This window comes from Acomys minous (assembly GCF_964271855.1).
Source record: "Acomys minous genome assembly, chromosome: 8".
NCBI classification, from domain to species: Eukaryota; Metazoa; Chordata; class Mammalia; order Rodentia; family Muridae; genus Acomys; species Acomys minous.
Genome location: NC_140489.1, coordinates 5,298,304 through 5,317,635, shown reverse-complemented (window position 1 = coordinate 5,317,635; position 19,332 = coordinate 5,298,304). Strand labels below are relative to the sequence as shown.

Below are 19,332 nucleotides of genomic sequence, written 5' to 3'. Positions count from 1 at the left end.
CATACAGTATCCTGTCTGCCCTGTGTGATGTTCTGCATTTCTTCAAGTCAAACTTTTTCCTACATTTAAAATAGTCTACATGTTGTGGAAACTGTTCTATGCTTAAAATTCTTACCACATAAGAACAAAAAACTGAGCTTGGTGCTTCATAAGTACAAAAAGCGGTAGGTATGGTAGCCAAGAAGGAATCCCACCTCTGGCCCCGTTAGACATTGTGTGTGTTCCTTGGGACTAATTAGCCAGCCAAACTATCCAGATGCTGAGATCCAGGCCAATTGATGGAATTTTTTTTCAAAATTATAGTGCAGATTAATAGAAGAGAGAGAGAGAAAGAAAGAGAGAGAGAGAGAGAGAGAGAGAGAGAGAGAGAGAGAGAGAGAGAGAGAGACAGAGACAGAGACAGAGACAGAGACAGAGACAGAGACAGAGACAGAGACAGACAGAGAGACAGAAACAGAAATAGGCAGAGACAGAGAGACAAAGAGACAGAGACAGATATAGACCGAAAGTGGAATAAGCACTTGGACAATTCAAGGATTACTATGCACTGAACTTGCAGAGAGAATCCCCTTGGACAGGCAGCCCACACACAGAAGATTCCAGCCCTCCATGTCCTTCAGGACTCTGAACAGGATGTAACTCTCTGTCACTCAGAGCTCTGTGTGCTCTCAGCGCCCCCTGCTGATCATCAGCTCCCTGCAGGGAGGTTTGAGTCTGAGTTCTCAGTGTCACTCACTCACTGTGTGTCTGGCACAGTAATATGTGGCTGTGTCCTCAGACCTCAGACTGTTCATGTCCAGGTACAGGGTGTTCTTGGCATTGTCTCTGGAGATGGTGAATCGGCCCTTCACGGCATCGGCGTAGTTGATGTTACTACTACCAGAACTAATGTATGCGACCCACTCCAGCCCCTTGCCTGGAGCTTGGCGGACCCAGCTCATCCAGTAGCTACTGAATGTGAATCCAGAGGCTGCACAGGAGAGTTTCATCGACTTTCCAGGCTGTACCAAGCCTCCCCCGGACTCCACCAGCTGCACCTCACAATGGACTCCTGAAAACATAGAGAATACTGGTTAGAAAACTGTCGTAATGTTTCTCTTTCTGATGTCCACATATCACACAGCATCTCTTCTCCATAAATTACCTTTTAAAATCAAGATAAAGAAAACCAAGCTAATCCCCAAGTCCATGGTGAGTGGTCTGTGTTCAGTGCTGATCACTGAATGGGAGGATCTGGGAATCCAGGGCTGAGCTCCTGTGCCAGAGCTGCAGGGTCAGGGCAGGACTGTTTTTCATGGGCACAGAGAAGCCTCATTTGCATGTCTTCCTGCTGTAGCAGGCTATGTTGTTGGACCTGGGCAGGAAGCTGTGCTCAGAGCTGATATAAGACATCAAAGACTGATGACAGTTACAGAAGTTAACACACAATGGTTGCTCTGTATGCAGCTTTTCATTGTTAAGGATCCATCCTACTTTATATAGTTCTCTGTTGTGCACATGCACACAACATGCTGTGTGTTTATCCTTCTATGTCTCCCAGTACAAATCTGAAATTACATAGCTCCTCACACAGTTTTGCTTTATACAAGAGCTCAGTTTTTCCCATTTCCTAAACTGGATATGTTTTCTCTCCTATGTGGCTCTTGGACAGGGTCATGACTTTATGGAAAAGTTCACAGAATTCCTTTTCTGTGATGAGGACAATTGAGACTTTTCTAAATTTTAGTAATTTTTGAGAGACCACTTTCTTCTTGGCATAGGAGGTTTGCAATTATATCATCCTTTGTCACTGCTGGTATTCCACTCAGTGTTTGTAATGCAGACATTTTTATTTGCAGCACACTGATTTGTTTTGCAACTGAAGTCTCCCCACGATTTCTTCAAATTCTGTCTACCATTCTCATCTTCCATAATTACATCAGACAACACATCACTGTCTTTGTCCTAGGCTTGACGTCATTTTCTGAAATTTATATAATTAGTATAACTGTTCCTTTTAGTTGAATTTTAGTCTGATTTTGGTCTTATTTCTCCAGTTGTCTTGTTTCCCTCATACTCATCCCTTTCTCTCACCACACCTCACCTTTACTTTCACATTATGATTATTACTCTGTCCTTGCTCACCCTTGTCACCCACTTAAGAAATGTTCCCTTCTTAGCATTCCAATTCCAATTTTAAAACCTACACAGAGAAGCCCAAACCCCTAACACACACACACACACACACACACACACACACACACACACACTCTACAACCTGCATGTGACAGAAACAGGCAGGTTTGTTCTTCCCAATCTTCATTATGTTGTTTGAGATAAAGACTTCCAGCTTCATCCATGTTCATCCAAAATGCAGATGATTCCAAGGAAGAGGTGGAATACACATAAGACTTGGACACATGGTGCAGTGCTCTGAGGTACTTTCTTCTAGAACACCGCAGATAAATAGCGACTGTCATCACACTGCAGGAGTCACACCACTGTGGTCACTGCTTAGCTCTGGTGTCATTTCAAGTCCTCACACTCAGTTTCCTTTGATGACTAAATGCTGTTCTTGGGCCCATGCTGTTTCAGAATCCAGTCAGGCTCATTTCACTCAGGTTAATCTTCATGTTGACCAGCCAGGGCTCTCACGGTCCAGGCCTCCAGGGAAGGACAACGACAAAGCCCTTTAGACTCCTGGTGTTGCTTTCACTGTCAGATTCTTCCTTTCATGAAGGGCCTGACTTTAGTTCCTTATCACGGTGCAGGATTATACTTCATATAGTAAACCCCTTCCTAAGTGACTGTTTCTGTGAGCATTGAGTCCATTTACCAACATCTTGCATCTCTAGCTGTACCAGCCATCTCTTGATCCATACATTGGTGAAACAATCAAATAATTCATTAGCACACACTCAAGTGTGTAGCGGCAAAGATTAAGCCTAGAATCAATCACCTTTGAAAGGATCAATATTAGTATATTAACCTTAATATAATTTTTAGTTGTAGTCATAATCTTCCTACACCATTAAAATATTTTCCCACAGATGTTCTTTAGGATTCAGGCATTACACCAAAATTATGGGTGTGAAATTCATACCAGTAAGCAAGGCATGGAAGAGGAAGGAGAAGCAGGGAAGTGATGGCCCCCTAGCATCCACATGCTGTCTGAGGCATGGAAGAGCTGAGCAGTTGAGGTCAGCCTGTGTTTCCAGGTAGAAGGCGTGGTGAAACAGAGCCTTGGAGCATGTGCCCCCCAGTGTGCAACCTCAGAGAGCTGTGTTGGAGCCCCTGGCACCAGCCTTGTGCTCAGGAGAAAGGCAGCATACAAAGTGCAACCCAGAGCTGGGGCAGGTAGGTGTGGCTTCCGACTGGTGCCCATAAGGGACAGGGTACAAGAGAATGTGCACCATCCTACGTAAAGATGCTGCTGGGTCAACATAGAAATAGCTATATTTTTGAAAATGATTGCAATTTTATATATCCTTTTTAAGAGAGATCAGAACAAAGGTGACATAGATAAGAAAATGAATGAAAAATTTGTGATAAGTTACAAGCAATAGAACAAAAATTAGACAATCCTTATTTAAAAATTAGTTTTAGTTTGTTCACTTTACATTGCAATTGTAGCCCCTCCTTCATCACTTCCAGATCCTATCCTCCCACACTGATAATCTCTTCCTCCCTTCCCTAGTCCTCAGAAAGAGAACCCTCCTCTTCTAAAATCTGACTTCAGCCTATCAAGCCTCATCTGTACCACCTGTTTCCTCTTCTGCTGTGGCCTGAAAAGACAAACTTGCCAGGGAGAAGTGATCAACATGAGGGGCCAGAGTCCATATTGTGGGAATCCTAAGGAGACTATGCTGTCTATGTACTGCATCTGAGCAGATGAGTCTAGGTTCACATCATATATGGCCCTTAATTGGGGCATCAGTCTCTGTATTGTAGTGTGGTTATCCTGTATTATGTGGCTAATATCTGCTTATGAGTGAGAATATATTATGCACGTCTTTCTGGGTCTCTGTTACCTCACTCAGGATAATAATTTCTAGTTCCATTCATTTGCTGGAAAAAATTCAATATTTCCTTGTTTTTAATAGCTTAGTAGTATTGCATTGTGTAAATGCACCATCTTTTCTTTATCTACTATACCGTTAAGGTATATGTAGGTTGTTTCCAGATTCTGATCATTAAGAAAAAGTTGTTGTGAACATAGTTGAGCAAATAAATACCTTTGTTGTATGGTGGGGCATCTTTTGTGTATACGCCCAGAAGTGGTATGACTGGGTCTTGAGGTAGAATTAGTCTCAATTTTCTGAGAAAGTATCAGAATGATTTCCAAAGTGGCTGTACATATTTGCATTCCTACCAGCAATGGAGGAGTGTTCTGCTGTTCCCACATCCTCACTGGCATGTGCTCTCACTTCAGTTTTTGTTCTTAGCCATTCTGACAGGTATAAGATGGAATCTCAGAGTCATTTTGATTTGCATTTCCCTCATGGCTAGGGATGTTGAACATTTCTTTAAGTGTTTCTTGGCCAATTCATATTCTTCTGTTGAAAATTCTCTGTTTAGTTCTGTACTCCATTTTTAATTTGATTATTGATTTTGGTCATGTGTAGTTCTTTGACATCTTTATATATTTTGGATATTCATCTTAGGTAGATGCATTGTTTGTGAAGAACTTTTCTCAGTCTGTACAATGTCTGCTTATTTTGTTGACAGTGTCCTTTGCTTTACAGAATCATTTCATTTTCTTGGGGTCCCATTCATTAATTATTTATCTTAAAGCCTGAACTGTTGGTGTTCTGTTCAGGAAGTTGTCTTCTGTGCCAATGAGCTCAAGGCACTTTCCCATTTTTTTCTTCTAACAGGAGGCCAACTTACCAAAAGTACTCTACAGATTCAATGGAATGGTCATCAAAATTCCAACACAATTCATTACAGATCTTGAAAGAACACTTCTCATCTTCTTATTGAAAAACAAACAAAACCTGAAGAGCTAAGGCAAACCTGTACAACTGAAGACTTTCTGGAGGCATCTCCATCCCTGATCTCAAGCTGCACTATAGAGCAACAGTAATATAAACATCAAACTACTGGCCTAGAAACAGCCAGGTGCATGAATGGGATTGAATTGAAGACCCAGAAAGAAACCCACACACCTATGTACACTTGATTTTTGACAAAGAAGCCAAAATCATACAGTGGAAAAAAGAGAACATCTTCAATAAATGGTGCTAGTCTAACTGGATGTCTACTTGCAGAAAAATGCAAATAGACCATTATTTATCATCTTGCACAAATCTAAAGTCCAAATGGATTTAATATCTCAACATAAAGCCAGACATACTGGACAATACTTTGAATAATAAAGCATGTTCAGATGAATCTAATCTAAAGTGTAAATAACTGCCTTGTGACAGACTGCATAACGAAAGTCAAAAACCATAGAAAGAAACCCTAAAATGATTTGTTCTTTCCTCCCCCAGGGGTTGCTGGCCACTGGGCCATGAAGATAAAGAGAGCAGAAGCAATGGATGACATTTGGACAGCCTTGAATATGATGGAAAATAATTGTGGAGTCAGCTTATAGAGGCAGCTCATTTTATTGTTTTAGGGGTAAGGCATATAAGGGTTGTTAGTATTACAGGCAGGAAGTATTGATTGATCAGAACACAGTACTTAATTGTCATATGGGCAAAGGGAAGGAGCCATATTCATGATTTAAGTCATGTAGTGATTGCAGGATGCTGTGTGCAGTGTTATCCTCCAACAATGGTCAGACGTCAGATGTCTGTTACTAGAGACACTTTCCAGATAAGGTCAGCCAGAGAAGTAATAGCCAGACTGAGAAAGGAGTCTTTTTTTTTTTGACAAGCTCTGAGCGCTATCTGAATATGGTGGAAAGAGACCTTAAAACAGGGTATTCTATCACATATTTCCAGCTGTTCTAAGCAGATTAGGACCAGATGATCAGTGTCCACACGGGTACCAAGAATTTGATTGGACAACCATATAAACACTAGACTTAAAGAGATTTAAAGAAGTAGGAATGACCTAGGTCTTACATTTATCCTAAGTAAAAGAAATAGTTAATTACTGTGTCATGAAGAACTACATAACACTCAAAGATTAGACAGATTTGATGACAGTCATTTTAGAACCTGGCTCTCAACTACAATGGCGAACATCATGGAAAGATGAAGCTTCATGTATGGAATAACTAAATAGGACTAGAAGCTTTGATATTTTCAAAGATCAGGTAATAGGTGAAGGTTCGTATTCTGAGTTAAGAGTAGAGATTACACCTGATGATGTCACCTTACAGCAACATCATACACACAAAAGCCCATGTGCTTTATTTTGTAGAGTTTAAAAAGTCAAAGTTAAAATGTTAACACATCATAAAATGTATTCATATTCAGGACTTCAATATGCATTTCCTTGCATTCTAAAGAGGCTGATTCTGGTACTGCACATTCTATTAAAATGACGGCGTTTTGTCCTTGGCTGGTGCCTTAGTTTGAGTGGGCCCCCGGGGCCCAAATCTGCCTATCAAAGTGTTCAACTTGTAGGTTTCTAGGACCCTCTGGATCCTTCTACTTTGCCATTCTCCCATGCTTCTCTCATCTAGAGTCCCAATAGAATGTCCTCCCCTCTGTCTCAGTTTGCTGGTAAGTGAAGGCTTTCCCAGATCTAGCCAATGGACAGAACACTCTCCACAGTAGACTGGAGAGTGGGATATTACTTTCTCACATTCTCTGGAGAAAAAAAAATGACGACGTTTTGAATATCATTTGAGTACAAGAAAGTAGAATTTTTCTCAAACTGCAGAAAGGAGAAAGAAAAACATTTTTTTATTCTTTTAGTTTTTTTTATTAATTTATTCTTGTTACATCTCAATGGTTATCCCATTCCTGGTATCCTCACATTCTTCCCTCCCTCCCATTTTCCCCTTACTCCCCTCCCTTATGACTGTGACTGAGGGGGACCTCCCCCCCTTTTTATGCTTATAGGGTATCAAGTTTATTCTTGGTAACCTGCTATCCTTCTTCTGAGTGCCACCAGGTCTCCCCCTCCAGGGGGCATGGTCAAATATGAGGCACCAGAGTACATGAGAAAGTCAGACCCCACTCTCCACTCAACTGTGGAGAATGTCCTGTCCATTGGCTAGATCTTGGTAGGGGTTTGAAGTTTATGACCTGTATTGACCTTGGCTGGTACCATAGATTGAGTGGGAACCCTGGGGCCAAATCACCCTATCATAATGTTCTTCTTCTAGGTTTCTAGGACTCTTTGGATTCTTCTACTTTGCTATTCTCCCATGCTTCTCTCATCTAGAGTCCCAGTAGGATGTCTTCCCCTCTGTCCCAGTTTCCTGGTAAGTAAAGGCTTTCACGGGACATGTCCCTTGGGCTAGTATGCAGATATAAGTGAGTATATACCATTTGAGTGTCTCTGCTTCTGGGTTAACACACTCAATTTGATCATTTCTAGCTCAATCCATTTGTCCACAAATTTTGGGAATCCCTTGTTTTTAATAGCTGAATAGTATTCTATAGTGTATATGCACCACAGTTTTGTTATCCATCCTTCTACTGAGGGACACTTAGGCTGCTTCCATTATTTGGCTATTATGAATAAGGCTGCTATGAATATGGTTGTGCAATGTTTCTGGTTGTGTGCTGGAGCATCTTCTGGGTATATTACAAGGAGTGGAGTAGTTGGGTCTTGAGGAAGCCCCATTTCCAGTTTTCTGAGATAGCACCAGACAGATTTCCAAAGTGGCCGTACTAGTTTGCATTCCTACCAGCAATGAAGGAGTGTTCCTCTCTCTCCACTGCCTCGCCAGCATGTGGTGTCAGTTGAGTTATTGATCTTAGCCATTCTGATGGGTGTAAGATGGAATCTCAGTGTTGTTTTGATTTGCATTTCCCTGATGACTAAGAAGGTTGAGCATTTCTTTAAGTGTTTCTCAGCCATTTGACATTCCTCTGTTGAGAATTCTCTGTTTAGTTCCAAGCCCCATTTCTCAATTGGGTTATTTGGTTTGGTGGTGTTTAATTTCTTGAGTTCTTTATATATTTTGCATATTAGACCTTTGTCAGATGAAGGATTGGTGAAGATCTTTCCCAGTCTGTAGGCTGTTGCTTTTTTGTCTTAACAGCGTCTCAGCCTCATGGGGTCCCATTTATTAATTGTTGACATTAAGGCCTGGGCTGTTGGAGTTCTGTTCAGGAAGCTGTCTCCTGTGCCAATATGTTCCAGGCTCTTCCCCACTTTTTCTTCTAAGTGACTTAGTGTCTCTGGTTTTATGTTGAGGTCTTTTATACACTTGGATTTGAGCTTGGTGCAAGATGACAAATATGGGTCCAGTTGCATTTTTTTTTTTACATATAGACCTCCAGTTAGACCAGCACCATTTGTTGAAGATGCTATCCTTTTTCCATTGAATGGATTTGGCTTCTTTGTCAAAAATCAAGTGACCATATGTGTGTGGATTCATATCTGGGTCTTCGATTCGATTCCACTGATCAACCAGCCTGTTGCTGTGCCAGTACCATGCTGTTTTAATTACTATTGCTTTATAGTACAGTTTGAGATCAGGTATGGAGATGCCCTCTGGAGCACCTTTTATTGTACACAATTGTTTTAGTTATTCTGGGTTTTTTGTTTTTCCATATGAAGTTCAGAATTGAACTTTTAATGTCTTTAAAAATTGTGTAGGTATTTGGATAGGGATTGCATTGAATCTGTAAATTGCTTTTGGTAGAATGGCCATCTTTACTATGTTAATTCTCCCGATTCATGAGCAAGGAAGATCATTCCATATTCTCATGTCATCTTCAATCTCTTTCCTCAGAATTTTGAAATTTTTTTCAAACAAGTCCTTCACTTGCTTAGTTAGAGTAACACCTACATATTTTATATCGCTTGTGGCTAGTATGAAGGGTATGGTTTTCCTAATTTCTTCCTCTGGAAGCCAGTCATTTGTGTATAGGAAGGCCATAGACTTTTTTGAATTAATTTTGTATCCAGCCAATATGCTGAAAGTGTTTTCAGCGGTAGAAGTACTCTGGTGGAATTTTAAGGGCCATTTATGTACACTACCATATCATCTGCAAATAGGTATAATTTGACTTCCTAGAAAGGAAAACATTTTATCCAACCTCTCTGGGTGTCCTCATTTGCACAGTGTTCTCTTGAGGTTTCATGATAAAAGCCAACTCAGTATCCTGTTTTATATTGCACTATTAGATTACAACATTGTCTAAGTATCATATTTATACATTCTGAAGTGTAAAAGAACAGTTTCTTGATTTATTCTTCATAACATAGTTGGATTCACAATTATAATGTGGATCTATGCTTTACTATTTTCCTTGGTCCCTGTACATCTAGTAAAATACTTTAGACACTTTGAATGTGTATATTTTCCCTGATAATTAGATAACAAATAAAGTTTATACATCACAAGCAACTGAATAATAACAGTAGTAATAGTCTGATTTAGAGTGGGAGAAGATCATAACAGTTCTGAAGCTGCCAGGCACTGTGGATTTTCCTTTTTGCATTTTGGTGACTGAATGAGCTCAGACATGTTATCTGGAACCACAGACCTGATCAACTGGACTGGATGGTCTCATGTCCTATATACATGAAGTCCATTTACAGGAAAACCTGTGCATTATTTGTAAAACTGCAATTTATATTTATTTAGTTGAGACATCATACTAAACTGATAAGTTATATCTGAGAGATTTGGGGTAAGTGAATAATAGGAATACATGTCTTATGTTATTCTTGGCACATATTATAAAAGTCACAAGCTATAAGATCTCCAACTCTGGTGGTTTCGGGTAAGGTAGTGTGTGCCGGGGTTCTGCCCTCATGTCATTCATTTATGCATTTTCTAGGTAACTCTAGAAGTAACAACAGAACATGCTCAACAGCAGAAAACTTTAAGGCATCATCTTTTATTTCCTATTTATTTTCTAAAACTATCCTATTATTTTATTAGTACTTTTGATTGAGGTGTGGAGTTGCCAGGATTCTGTGTCACATGACATGGCTATGTTTAATTTCTAACTCCCTAGGATTCATCAGAAGACCTAATCAAAAGGAGGATTTCAAGGACCAGCCACACACTATTGCTACCTCTGCTCTACTCCAGAGGAAAATACTCGTCTGTGATTACTTGTTTAAAAACTTACTTACAGCTATATGGATATTTAGATGCTATGGTGGGGCACAGTGTAAGAATGTCTAGAGTATGTCCTATATTTTCTTTGTCAAACGGAAATGTTTGAGACTTAGAAATGCTTGTCCTTGGGTCTAGATCTTTTATGGGGTTCGCTGGTTTAAGAAGAAGGAAACAATGGAGATTTCTGTTTCCAAACTAGCTTTGAAACCACAATATCACAAGGAAGCTCTTTCTATCACAAGTGCTAAATTACAGAGGCTGAATTACAGAAAACTCAAAACTGTCAAACTTTCTTTCAAAAATTCCAATTGACAAGTGCTACAATTTTAAAAAATAAGCATATTCAGTTATATACATACACACATATATATTCAGATATATCACATCGTATATGGAAAGGTAGGATTTTATATATATCAATATGTTATAATTTGAGCCATATATGTAATTTTATGTTTCACAAATATGAGTATATAATTATGCCTAATATATAATTATATAATTCTACACATGCACGATCTATAATTATATATTATTTATATTTCCATACATATGCATATAAAAGGTTACATATATATGTATTTATATGGAACATAGTAAATTATATAACATTTAGTCTGATAACAAGAAGTAAATGAATAGCTTAGATCATTTGTCGGTAAATAAATTCTTCTAGTGTGTCAGCAAAACTTAAGTTTGGTAGAATATGACAGTGGAGAATGTCTCTAGAGGATTGCATTGGCTGGGAGAAGAAACTATTGTTCCTAGCATTGAAATATATGTTCCTGCAACATAGCATTGAATTTCCATTTTTTTCCTTTATTAATTTATTCTTGTTACATCTCAATAGTTATCCCATCCCTTGTATCCTCCCATTCTTCACTCCCTCCCATTTCCCCTTATTCCCCTCCCCTGTGACTGTTCCTGAGGGGGATTACCTCCCCCTGTATATGTTCATAGGGTATCAAGTCTCTTCTTGGTAACCTGCAGTCCTTCCTCTGAGTGCCACCAGGTCTCCCCCTCCAGGGGACATGGTCAAAGGTGAGGCACCAGAGTATGTGAGAAAGTAATATCCCACTCTCCACTCTACTGTGGAGAGTGTTCTGTCCATTGGCTAGATCTGGGTAGGGGTTTAAGGTTTACCGCCTGTATTATCCTTGGCTGGTGCCTTAGTTTGAGTGGGACCCCTGAGCCCAGATCTGCCTATCATAATGTTCTACTTGTAAGCTTCTAGGACCCTCTGGATCATTCTACTTTGCCATTCTCCCATGCTTCTCTCATCTAGAGTCCCACTAGAATGTCCTCCCCTCTGTCTCAGTTTCCTGGTAAGTGAAGGCTTTCATGGGACATGCCCCTTGAGCTAATATGCAGATATAAGTGTGTATATACCATTTGAGTCTTTCTGCTTCTGGGTTAACTCACTCATTATGATCATTTCTTGCTCGATTCATTTATCCACAAATTTCGGGAATTCCTTGTTTTTAATAGCTGAATAGTATTCCCTAGTGTTTATGTACCACAGTTTCTTTATCCATACTTCTATTGAGGGACACTTAGGCTGTTTCCATGTTCTGGCTATTATGAATAAGGCTGCTATGAACATGGTTGAGCAAATTTTCTTGCTGTGTGCTGGAGCATCTTCTGGGTATATTCCAAGGAGTGGAATAGCTGGGTCTTGAGGAAGCCCTATTCCCATTTTTCTGAGATAGCACCAGATAGATTTCCAAAGTGGTTGTACTAGTTTGCATTCCCACCAGCAATGAAGGAGTGTTCCTCTCTCCCCACATCCTCGCCAGCATGTGGTGTCGCTTGAATTTTTGATCTTAGCCATTCTGATGGGTGTAAGATGGAATCTCAGAGTTGTTTTGATTTGCATTTCCCTGATGATTAAGGAGGTTGAGCATTTCTTTAAGTGTTTCTCAGCCATTTAATATTCCTCTGTTGAGAATTCTCTGTTTAGTTCCGTGCCCCATTTCTCAATTGGGTTATTTGGTTTGGTGGTGTTTAATTTCTTGAGTTCTTTATATATTTTGGATATTAGACCTTTGTCAGATGTAGGGTTTGTGAAGATCTTTTCCCAGTCTGTAGGCTGTCGCTTCCCAAATGAAGTGACCTAGAAAGTCCTTGCTTGGCTTCAGTGCCCCCTGTTGGTTTGAGCATCTGAAGTTTTTTTGTGTTGGCTCACTGTGGAGTTCACTCACTGTGTTTCTAGCACAGTAGTAAGTGGCTGTGTCCTCAGTGTGCAGACTGTTCAGTTTTAAGAAGACCTGACTCTTGGAGGTGTCTCAGCTGATGCTGAGCCGGAATTTGAGAGCTGAATTATAGACTGTGCTCCCACCACTCCATATTACTCACATCCACTCCAGACCCTTTCCTGGAGGCTGGCGGACCCAATATACACCATAGCTGGTTAAAGAGAACCCTGAGACAGTGCAGGTGAGAGACAGAGTCTCTGAGGGCTGCACCAGGCCAGGTCCTGACTCCTTCAGCTGAACCTGGGACAGCACACCTGGGAACAAGAACATCACCATCAGTCACACATCCCATAGATGACATCCATGCCTGAGTCCCTCTCCTGGAGCCCTGAAACACTTACAGCTTGGAAAGGTCACCAGGCAGAGGAGTAGCAGCAGGACAGCCATGCTCTGATGGAGGCTCCAGTGACAAGGACATGGTGCTTCTCAGCTAGGCCTGGGCTTTCATCCTGAGGCTGAGGGCTGCTTTGCATTGTGGGAGGGTCCTGATGGGATAAAAGGAAGAACACATCCACTACACTAGTTTCACCTCCATGAAAATGTAATGCAGTTTTCCTGTTCCCAGTGTTGTCTCAGAATCTTACTGATTCCTTCTGCTCACCTAAGCCTAGACCTAGAAGCTTTTAGTATCCACAAAAATCTAACACAGGCCTAGAATATTTTCACCCTCTGAGACTAGCTTTTTAGAAACTCACTCTCACCTGTTGTTCCTGAACACTGGGCTGCCTGGGTCAAGTCACTTGGTCTGGCTCAAAGTCTTCTCCCAGCTGATGTACTTAATCTAGCTTCTATCTTGGCCTGGAATTGCTCTGATTGGCCTCAAACTAAGTCAGCAATCTGCTCTAAATCTGGCTCCTTCTCATTTTCTGCCTCATTCAGTCTTCACCTGAGTTCTCTCTCTGCAACACACCTCTATAATACCGTCCTGGCAAAACTGCCTACTACTCTGAAAAACTGCCTCTTAAGTACCTTCCCTTTCCACTCTCTTCTCTTTAGGGTTGGGTTTTTTATTCTGTCAAATCTTCTCTGATTCATCAGCTTCTCTGCCACTCAATTAGACATCACTTTCAAACATGGGTGCTTCCTTCTACAAACTAACTTTACCTTCGTGTGGGATTAAAGACATGTACCACCACCATGCCTGGACCTAAGCTTTTCTTTACCTGATACTTGCTCTATAGCAGCCTGGCCTTGATCTCTGATCTGGTTGCCTGTCTCCTGGATTAAATGGATGTTTCTATTCCAGATGGATCACACAGACCAAGAAGATCTTGAATGTGAAATTTTTTCAGAACAGCCATGTTCTGAAGTAAAAATTCCTCTATAGTTACAAGTGTCTGAGATTTGCCCTGTGTTTTCTAGAGCAACTAGTAACAAAACATCAGGAATTCTTATGCTTCTGTCAATATTTCCACTTCCATATAAACAGAAATTGTATGACTCATACTGTGCAGAACCTTAACTGGGTCCATATTTCTGCTGTGGGGGTATAAGAGGGTAGTACATCCTCAGTACATGTCTATGTTTCTGTCAATTCCAGCAGAAGCTGAGGATGAAATTTAGTCAGATGATGCACAATGGCTCTTAGCCATGTGAAAGCCAGATTAAGGAACTACTTAAATTTTTAGTGTCAGTGGTGTAAATCTTCCTCTTTTCACTCACCTAGGAATTCCCATTTGTGAGGATGTAATACACAAACATTTAGTATGAGTGATTATAAATGTTTGTCTTAGAGGAGACCCAAAGGACTGAATTTCCTGTCATGTCAATATTTACCTGACCACCTGGGGACACATTACTTGGAGATGAGGTCCTGATTCACATTTGTTTGTGTAAGTCTCCATCTGTCTGCCTGTTCGTCTGTGTGTACTTTTTTGTTTCTCCTTGTCTCTACAGTTTGAAATGCATTACAAATCCAGGTTCCTAAATAAGATTATTGCATTCCTGAGGGATGGGAATGTCAGCTGTTCACAAACTTCATAAAAAGAAGAAACAAGTGCGAGGAATCCAAGATAGTGTCACCTAAGACATACCTTGTTTAAGTAGCAGGACAGCAATGACCGTTCATCCACCCAAAGGCTAGCTGAGGCCCAGAAAACACCAGTACCTGTAACCCACATGTGAAAGGTCTCCAAATTGTGCAGAGCACAGTTGAGTATTGTCTCTGGCTACCCAGAAACACCACAGGAAAAACTCAGGTCCTCATGGTCGGAAGGCTAGCACCACACATCTATCTGGAGGGCAGCCACTGGCTTCTGGGCTCATGTGCACTTGCCTGCCTGGTGGGAAGCTTCCCCAGGGCACAGAAAGAGCATTGGCTTTCAAAAACATTAGCATCTCTGGCTCCTAGTTCTGAGCATATACCAAAGTCTGGAACATGAGTGGATCCTACCATAAGTCATCTAAAAACCCAACAATAGGATCTGGCTTGCCAAATAACCATCGAGGCTCCTGAACAGGTGTGCAGAGTCTAAAATTCCAGGGGCTAAAAGAGCCTCTGCTCACAAAAACACCAGTATCTGTAGGTCCATGTCCTGAGCAGACACCACCATTGGGAACACACATAGATCTACCTGAGGTCTCTTAGAAAACTCACAGAAAGCTCCAGTTTGACAAACAGCTACCAGGATCTTGGGTTTTCCTGGATGCAGAACAACATCTGAAATCCCTAGGCACAGAAAGAGCCTTGGCTCAAAAAACACCAGTGTCAGTGCGTCCAAGGACCACACAAACACCATAATCTGGAACACAAGTAGATCTGACTTCAGGTCACCCAGAAAACCAACAGAAAGCTCCAGGTGTCCATGTAGCCACTGAACATAGGCTCCAACCAGAGACATCAAAATGGGACGAGGTAAGCATAAGAACACAAGCAACAATCATCAGGTCATTTTGATACCAACAGAAATCAGCTGACCCACCATGACAACAAGCCCTGGAGATACTATCACAACCAATGAACAAGACAAGGATTTCAATCTGAGATTATGAAAATGATAGAGGCCTTAAAGGAGGAAAAATCCCTTAAACTAGAACAAGAATACAGAAAGAAAGACGTGCAAGAATTAAAGAAAGCACTTAAAGAAATTAGTGCAAGACAAGAAACGACAATCAAACAGGAGAAGGAAGTGAATAAAAGGTTTCAAACTCTAAAAATGGAGAAAGAATCTATAAAGAAAACAATCTGAGATAATACTGGAAATGGAAAACCCAGGGAAGAGGACACGATCTACAGATACAAGCATTAAGAGCAGAATTAAAGGGATTGAAGAAAGAATATCAGGGATAGACGGTATGACTGGAGAAATGGATACAGCAGTCGAAGAAAATGTTACATTTAAAAAGCTCCTGACACAGAATATCCAAAGAATCTGGGAAACTATGAAAAGACCAAATCTAAGAATCAAGAATAGAAGAAGAAGAAGACTTCCAATTGCAAGGCCAAGAAAATGTGTTTACCAAAATCATAGAAGAAAATTTTCTCAATATAGTGGGGAAATGCAGATAAATAAACAAGAGGCCTTCAGAACTCCAAATAGTTTGGATCAGACAAGAAAATCCTCCCACCACATAATAATCAAATCAGGAAATACGCAGAAAAGAAAGAAATAATATTGAAAGCTGCAAGAGAAAAAGGTCAAGTCACATATAAAGGCAAACTTATCAGAATTACACCTGACTTCTCCATGGGGACAATGAAAACCAGAAGGGCCTGGACAGACATCATACAGACTCTAAGAGACCACAGATGCCAACCCAGACTACTATACCCAGCAAAACTTTCAATCACCATAGATAGATAAAAGGAGACATGCCATGACAAATCCAAGATCAAAGAGTACCTAACTACAAGTCCAGCTGTACAGAAGATACTAGAAGGAAAACTCCAACCCAAGGAGGGTAACATTATCCAGGGAAACAAAGGAAACAAATAACCCGATAAATCTACATCCACAAAAACAAACGAAGCGATGCTCACACTCACAGAGACACAGTCAATGAATATCAACATCATAATGATAGGAACCAATAATGAGGGTTCATTATTATTTCTCCACATCAATGGCCTCAGCTCCCCAATGAGAAGACACAGGCTAACAGAATGGATGTGTAAACAGGAATATAAGAAATATAAGAAATATATCTTAGTATTAAAGATAAATTTTACCTTAGATGAAAGGGTTGGGAAAAGGTATTTTAAGCATAGCTACCTGAGACACGAGCTGGAATAGCCATCCTAGTATCTAATAATGCTGGTGTTTAGTTTTTTGAGTTCTTTCTATATTTTGGATATCAGCCCTTGGTCAGATATAGGGTTTGGGAAGAAGTTTTCCCATCTGTACATTGTCTGTTTGTTCTGCTGACAGTGTCCTTTGCTTTACAGAAGCTTTTCAGTTTCATGAGGTCCCATTTATTAATAATTGATCTATTGGTGTTCTGTTCAAGAAGTTGTCTCCTGTGCTAATGAGCTCAAGGCTCTTCCTCCCCTTTTTTTGGTTTTTGGAGACAGGATTTCTTTGTGTAGCCTTAGCTGTCCTGGACTCACTTTGTAGGCCAGGCTGTACTCAAACTCCCAGGGATCCACCTGCTTCTGCCTCCCCGAGTGCTGGGATTAAAGGCATGTACCACCACTGCCTGGCTCCCCATTTTTTCTAACAGATGGCCATCCTATCCAAAGTACTCTACAGATTCTATGTGATTCCCTTTCAAATTCCAACACAGATCTTGAAAGAGCAATTCTTAACTTCATTTGGAAAAACAAAACAAAAAAATCTGAATTGCTAAGGCAAACCTGTACAATAAAATATCTTCTGGAGGTATGCCCATCCCAGATCTCAAGCTGTACTATAGAGCAACAAGAACAAAACTGTCATGGTACTGGTATAGAAACAGAGAGGTGGATCAATGGAATTGTACTGATGACTCAGTAATAAACCCACACATCTGTACAATTGATTTTTGACAAAGAAGCCAAAAGCTTACAACGGTTATAAGAGAGCATCTTCAAAACAACAACAACAACAACAACAACAACAACAACAACAACAACAACAACAAGCAGTACTGGTCTAACTGGATGTTCACTTGTAGAAAAAACTAATAGATCCTTATTTATCACTCTTCACAAAATTAAAGTCCAAGTGTATTCAATATCTCAACCTAAAGCCAGACACACTAGATAATCGTTTGTATAACAAAGAATTTTTAGATGAATCTAGTCTAAAGTGCAATCCACCACCTTGTGACAAGACTGCCAAATGAAAGTCCAAAGCCATTAAAAGAATGCTCTATAGTGATTTTGATGTCCTTACTTCCCCCAAGGGTTGTTGGCCACTGGGCCATGGTGATAAAGGGAGGATAAAGGGAGCAGAAGCAATGGATGGCATATGTACAACTTTGAGTAGGATGGAAAATGCTTCTGGGACTTATCTTAGAGAGAAGCTCATTTTACTGATTTAGGGTAAGGCATATTAAGGTTCTTAGCATTATAGGCAGGAAGTATATATTTTATTTATTATTTATTTATTTATTTTTTATTTTTTATTGAAAAATAAAATCATTCATATTGCATTTCAATTGCTATCCCATCCCGTCCATCCTCCCCCTCCACTCTCCCTCCCACTTTTACCCCATTCCCCTTCCCTATGACTGTGACAGATGGGGATCTCCTCCCCTTGAATATGACTCTAGGGTATCAGGTTTCTTCTTGGTAGTCAGGCAGAAAGAGTTGATTGATCATAACACAGTACCTAATTGTTATATGGGCAGTGATAAAGACCCATAGTCTTGAGCTAAGTCATGTAGTGATTGCAGGAGGATCTTTGCAGGGTCATCCTCTAAGAAAGGTCAGGAATCTGTGCGTAGAGACACTCTACATATAAGGTAAGGAGAGAAGACGAAGGCAGACTAAGAAAGGAGTCTTTCTTGTTTTTGGCCAAGCTCTGAGTACTACCCAGACATGATGGGATGAGATCTTAATAACAGGGTGTTCTAACATTTTTCCAGCTATGATAAGGGCATTAAACCAGGTGATCAGTGTCCACATGTTTATCCATAGAACCAGAGGACTTAAAGAGATTTAGAAAGGTAGTAATATCCTATGGCTTACATTTATTCTAAGTAACACAAATAGTTAATTACTGGGGCAGGCAGAATTCATAATACTAAAGATTAGTCAGATTTGATGACATTCATCTTAGATCTTGATCCTCAACTTCAATGGCAAACATCTTGGAAAGATGAGGCTTAAGATATGGAACAAAGAAATAGGACTATGAGCTTTGATATTGTCAAGGATCAGCTACTAGGTGACGTTTCATATTCTGAATTAAGAGTACACATTACACTTGATAATGTCATCTTAGAGCAATGTCATACCTACAATAGCACATGTGCTTAATTTTGTAAAGTTTAAAAAATGTTAAAACTAACATGTTAATAAATCCTACAATTGATTCATAGTCAGTATTTCAATCTTACTTTTCCTTGAATTCTAAAAAGATTGGTTGAAAGAAAGATAAACATGCTTTTTTTGGTTGTTTAGATCTCAAGCATGGTATGAGAAACAGACTTGTGAGAGTGAAGATGATGTTTATCTCCTGGGTGATCTTGGTTATTAACAGATGAAAAACATCTTTGAGCTGGTTCTGATGGGAGAATTAAATGTGAACCAAAAACAATAGGTGAGACATGGGTTTGGACTTGGGATTGTGTTGCTGTTCGTTGCTCTGCTTTGACATGCTCCTTGAGAGAACCGCTCCAGCGAAGACTTTAGAGCTCCAGGATTCAGCTCCTGCTCCAGGGTTTGGCTCCTTCTTCAGGCCTTAGCTGCTGCTCTGGGTTCTGAATGCTCCAGGTTCCAGCAGAAGAAATCCTGCTGACTATGCC

The 19,332-nt window shown here is 40.3% G+C and overlaps 1 gene segment (V, D, J or C); it reads right to left on the bottom strand.

Moving 5' to 3' along the window:
• Nucleotides 1-722: 722 nt before the first annotated feature.
• Nucleotides 723-1,203, bottom strand: LOC311603264 (immunoglobulin heavy variable 3-11-like). The segment is given in 2 exons: nt 1,145-1,203; nt 723-1,051 (listed from the first exon to the last, which is right to left on the bottom strand).
• Nucleotides 1,204-19,332: the final 18,129 nt, after the last annotated feature.